At 34.0% G+C, this 6329-nt stretch overlaps 1 non-coding gene across 1 annotated transcript; it reads left to right on the forward strand.

Moving 5' to 3' along the window:
* Positions 1-429: 429 nt before the first annotated feature.
* Positions 430-540, forward strand: LOC128658564 (U5 spliceosomal RNA). The gene has a single exon (XR_008402242.1). It is a non-coding gene; the product is annotated as a U5 spliceosomal RNA (small nuclear RNA).
* Positions 541-6329: the final 5789 nt, after the last annotated feature.

The following is a 6329-nucleotide window of genomic DNA, read 5'->3' on the forward strand; positions in this document are numbered from 1 at the left end:
TAAGTATGTATGAATTGCTCAGGGATGTGTAATTTTAATACCTTATTTATCCTAATCATTTTTGTTCTTTCTAGTTTAAGAATAACTAGCAGCATTAAAGGCCCATGAAAATACCAACACAAGTGTGAGTTTTTTTGAAGTGCACAAAAACAAAATACCCCCTCCCCCTCCCAATAAAATGAACTAACTTCTATGTGAGCGCACGAGTAACCTGACAATGTTCTCATTTGCATACCCATGGTGCATTGCAAAATAGTTTTATAATGTGCTTGTGTTTTATTAATTCTCTTTTCAAAACAAGCTAAATAAATGTAACGACTTGATTATTTGTCAATATAACCTAAGTGTACATATTTCATACTGAGTAATGTACTTTAGGCTTTAGATGAGTTACGCTAAAGTACACTTATATTTAGATGTTAGATGAGCCTACTCTGGTTTCTCTTCAAACCTAATAAAGCTTTTGCATTTTACTAAAGATTTCTGTGGAAAAAACAAATATGAGTTAACAATAATTTTCGAGGTTCTACATTTAGAGCTTCTGGTAGGAATTGATAGAAAAATGATTTTCTATAAATATAATTAACGAAAGGGTTAAAGCTTGTTAAAGGCACAGCGTACTGTTAATTTTTCTCTCCTTAAAAAGAAAGTGAACTCCAAAATTGATTGAAGTAAAATTGTCCAAATCGTGATTGGTAACTGAATTTACTGTATATATTCTATATCACTAACTATGCCCCTAATTACTGTAACTATTACAGACTTGCATGGAAATAACAGTACAAAAGCGCATCTCACAGCGCTGAATTGCAACTAAACTCTCAGCTTCCGTACAGAGCTGACTGGTCGTGTAAGGCTCATTTACATAACCACAATGCATTGCGATGTTTAGTTAAAAAAGAGAAAGTAATTATTTATACACAATTTGTTTTAACAGTTATACTTATGTACAAATTGCACACTATATTATTGTCCTGTTTTATTTACACAAAAGCTAGTTAGTATGAAATTTCCCACTCGTCACTCTCAGAGTTAAAGCCCCTGCTCACACCTAGGACAGATCCTGAGATCATTGATATGTAACAGTAATTGAATGATTTGTGGACTCTCTATGAGTTAAAACAAATTTTTGAAGGCCTGCTACTCATGTAGTTAGGCTATAATGTTGAGACAAACAAACAAACAAACAATAATATATCAACCTATTGAAAGTTAAGAATACACGCAGTTTGTTTAGTTTTCTGGAGTGCGACATAGATTCAGCAGAATATAACAATGCTTACTCAAGTAATACATGAATCAAATAGAGCAGAGATGTTGTACACAAGTATCCAATATTTCTATTATTTGATTTGGTCTAATATTCTTTGTAGAAAAGGCTTGGTGCAGAAGACCTCTACTGGGAGCTAGCTGCTAATTTGTGAATGTGATGGTCTCACTTGATATGTTCAGCTAGCTCCCAGTAGTGTATTGCTGTTCCTTCAACAAAGGATACCAAAAGAAGCATATTAGATTACGCAAGTACATTAAAACGTGTAAAATTGCAAGCTGTATCTAAATAGGTTTTCTCTGCAAGTATCAGTCCTTAAAGGGTTAAAGCTTGTTACAGGCACAATTTTTCTCCCCTTAAAGAGACAGTCAACTCCAAAATTGATCGAAGTAAAATTGTCTAATAATAGTTTTACAATTGTCCAAATCGTGATTGGTAACTGAATTTACTGCATTTATTTGATATCACTATGCCCCTCCCCTGTAACTCGTACAGACTCGCATGGAAGTAACAGTACAAAAGCGCATCTCACAGCGCTGAATTGCAACTAAACTCTCAGCTTCCGTACAGAGCTGACTGGTCGTGTAAGGCTCATTTACATAACCATAATGCATTGCGATGTTTAGTTAAAAAAGAGAAAGTACTTTTTTTATACACTAATTATTTTTACAGTCATACATAGTTACATTTTGTACACAATGATATTATTTTCCTATTTTATTTACACAACAGCTACTCAGTATGAATTTTCTTACCCCTCACTCTCAGTATAAAAGCCCTTGCTCACACTTAGGACAGATCCTGACTTATACAAAATGTATAAGTAAGGATGAGTTGTGGACTCTTGAATCAAAACATTTTTTTGAAGACCTGCTATTTGTGTAGATAGGTTAGTGATGGTGTTAAAGAAACAGAAAAATGAATAAATGGACTGATAAATTACTATGACTATGAAAAAAATTAATTAGTAAAAAGGGAAGTTGATAACCGCAGCAGATTGTTTTGTTTTCTGAGAGTGCTATAGAGGTAATTATACAGCAAAATATAACAATGTTAGCTCATGCATTTCATGATACAATTAGAGCATAAATTTGTAAACAAGTGTCCAATATTTCTATTAATTGATTTGATTTGATCTTGTAATATTCTTTGTAGAAAAGGTTTGGTGCATCAGCCCACTACTGGGAGCCTAGCTGCTAATGCACCCATGTTGCTTGTGATTGGCTCACTTGATATGTGCAGCTAGCTCCCAGTAGTGTATTGCTGCTCCTTCAACAAAGGATACCAAGAGAAGCATATTAGATTACGCAAGTACATTAAAACGTGTAAAATTGCAAGCTGTATCTAAATAGTTTTTCTCTGCAAGTATCAGTCCTTAAAGGGTTAAAGTTTGTTAAAGGCACAGTGTACTGTTAATTTTTCTCCCCAAGTACATTAAAATGTGTAAAATTGCAAGCTGTATCTAAGTAGTTTTCTCTGCAAGTATCAGTCCTTAAAGGGTTAAAGCTTGTTAAAGGCACAGTGTACTGTTAATTTTTCTCCCCTTAAAGAGACAGTCAACTCCAAAATTGATTGACGTAAAATTATCTAATAATAGTTTTACAATTGACCAAATCGTGATTGGTAACTGAATTTACTGTATATATTCTATATCACTATGCCCCTAATCACTGTAACTAGTACAGACTCGCATGGAAGTAACAGTACAAAAGCGCATCTCACAGCGCTGAATTGCAACTAAACTCTCAGCTTCCGCACAGAGCTGACTTGTCGTGTAAGGCTCATTTGCGTAACCACAATGCATTGCGATGTTTAGTTAAAAAAGAGAAAGTAATTATTTATACACAATTTGTTTTAACAGTTATACTTATGTACAATTTGCACACTATATTATTGTCCTGTTTTATTTACACAAAAGCTAGTTAGTATGAAATTTCCCACTCGTCACTCTCAGAGTTAAAGCCCCTGCTCACACCTAGCACAGATCCTGAGATCGTTGATATGTAACAGTAATTGAATGATTTGTGGACTCTCTATGAGTTAAACCAATTTTTGAAGGCCTGCTACTCATGTAGTTAGGCTATAATGTTGTGAAAAACAGACAATAATATTAACCTATTGAAAGTTAAAGGGACACTGAACCCTTTTTTCTTTGTGATTCACACAGAGCATGCTATTTAAAGTAATTTTCTAATTTACTCCTATTATCAATTTTCTTTGTTCTCTTGCTATCTTTATTTAAAAAAAAACCCATCTAAGCTTTTATTTGGGTAAAGAACTCTGGACAGCACTTTTTGATTGGTGGATGATTTTTTTCCACCAATCAGCAAGGACAACCCAGGTTGTTCACCAAAAATGGGCCGGCATCTAAACTTAGATTCTTGCATTTCAAATAAAGATACCAAGAGAATAAATAACATTTGATAATAGGAGTAAATTAGAAAGTTGCTTAAAATTTCACGCTCTATCTGAATCACGAAAGAAAAAATGTGGGTTCAGTGTCCCTTTAAGAATACACGCAGTTTGTTTAGTTTTCTGGAGTGCGACATAGATTCAGCAGAATATAACAATGCTTACTCAAGTATTACATGAATCAAATAGAGCAGAGATGTTGTACACAAGTATCCAATATTTCTATTATTTGATTTGGTCTTCTAATATTCTTTGTAGAAAAGGCTTGGTGCAGAAGACCTCTACTGGGAGCTAGCTGCTAATTTGTGAATGTGATTGTCTCACTTGATATATTCAGCTAGCTCCCAGTAGTGTATTGATGTTCCTTCAACAAAGGATACCAAGAGAAGCATATTAGATTATGAAAGTACATTAAAACGTGTAAAAATTGCAAGCTGTATCTAGTTTTTCTCTGTCATTATCGGTCCTTAAAGGGTTAAAGCTTGTTAAAGGCACAGTGTACTGTACATTTTTCTCCCCTTAAAGAGACAGTCAACTCCAAAATTGATTGAAGTAAAATTGTCTAATAATAGTTTTACAATTGTCTAAATCGTGATTGGTAACTGAATTTACTGTATATATTCTATATCACTATGCCCCTAATCCCTGTAACCCATGTTGCTTGTGATTGGCTCACTTGATATGTTCAGCTAGCTCCCAGTAGTGTATTGCTGCTCCTTCAACAAAGGATACCAATAGAAGCATATTAGATTATGCAAGTACATTAAAACATGTAAAATTGCAAGCTGTATCTAAATAGTTTTTCTCTGCAAGTATCAGTCCTTAAAGGCTTAAAGCTTGTTAAAGGCACAGTGTACTGTTAAAGGGACAGTTAACCCAACATTTTTCTCCCCTTTAAATTATTCCCAATGATCCTTTTAACTTGCTAGAGTGTATTAAATTGGTTACAAGTAGCTCCTTTACTCCTATTTCAGCATTTGAAATAGCTGATTTAGCCTGTGGTATTGCTACCTATACTGAACAAATTAATACTGGAGTATAGGCTATTGTATAGCCTAAGTATACACAGCCAGCAGAAGAGATTACACTCTCAGTGGGATGCAGGGTAGTTAAGTAATAAAATTATAATTTTCCATTGTTCTCTCTATGTATTGAGCTTTGGTCTTGCAGCCAAATAAAAGATAAGGAAGCAAGTCTGTTTACACAAACTTAGAACATAATGATATCTGATATCACCTTTAAGTTCAACCCATTGTAAAAGGCTGTGGTTTCAAAGCACAAAACCAGCTACTTCATATACACAAATAAGCATGAAAATGGAATTTCTCAAATATTTTATACTCTGCAGTTGGTATAACAAGTCATTTAAAATACATTAATGGAAAACCTATTTTACAGTGTACTGTCCCTTTAATTTTTCTCCCCTTAAAGAGACAGTCAACTCCAAAATTGATCAAAGTAAAATTGTCTAATAATAGTTTTACAATTGTCTAAATCGTGATTGGTAACTGAATTTACTGTATTTATTCATTATCACTATGCCCCTAATCCCTGTAACTAGTACAGACTCGCATGGAAGTAACAGTACAAAAGCGCATCTCACAGCGCTGAATTGCAACTAAACTCTCAGCTTCCGTACAGAGCTGACTGGTCGTGTAAGGCTCATTTACATAACCATAATGCATTGCGATGTTTAGTTTTAAAAGAAAAAAAAAGTACTTTTTTTATACACTAATTGTTTTTTCAGTTATACATATTTACATTTTGTTCACAATGATATTATTTTCCTATTTTATTTACACAACAGCTACTCACTATGAAATTTCCTACTCCTCACTCTCAGTACAAAAGTCCCTGCTCACACCTAGGACAGATCCTGAAGAATAAATATTAACAAGTAATTGATGAATTTGTGGACTCATTATGAGTTAAACAATTTTTGAAAACCTGCTACTCATGTAATTTGGCTAATAATGTTGTGGAAAAACAGATAATAAGAAACAAATATAAACAAGAACTAAATCTTTCCTGCCAGGGTTAAAGTGTAAGTGTATACATTGGAACAACTGTTTTTCTGACACAGACAAATTGAAATCACACGATTGCGAGATTTCAATTATTGGATCAGGTCTGGGGGGTATCCCTAGGAACACCTTCCAGACTGCGTTCAAATCCAGGAAGCACAGAAGGCTTCAGGACAGCCGTTTGCTATGACATTCTATTCCGTCATAACGGCTCTAAAGCCCAGACTAATTATGACGGAATAGAACGGCATTAAAAGGTTAAGAAGACTTTTGTTGCTTGTTTTGTCTTCTGGATTGCTATATAGGATTTAATATACAGTGAAATAATATACAGTGAAATATGTCAATAAAATATTATGCAAACTAATTTCCGATATAAGTATTATTTAATTTGCTTTGTTCTTGTAATATTCTTTGTAGAAGAGGCTTAACAGACCAGTCAACACAGTAGATTTGCATAATCAACAAATGCAATATAACAAGACAATGCAATAGCACTTAATCTGAACTTTTTTTCTTACAATTTTTAGTGATGTCTATTTCCACTCCCTCTGTACCATGTGACAGCCATCAGCCAATCACAAATGCATACATGTACCATGTGACAGCCAAACAAATGCATT

The sequence above is a fragment of the Bombina bombina genome, chromosome 4, assembly GCF_027579735.1.
Source record: "Bombina bombina isolate aBomBom1 chromosome 4, aBomBom1.pri, whole genome shotgun sequence".
NCBI classification, from domain to species: Eukaryota; Metazoa; Chordata; class Amphibia; order Anura; family Bombinatoridae; genus Bombina; species Bombina bombina.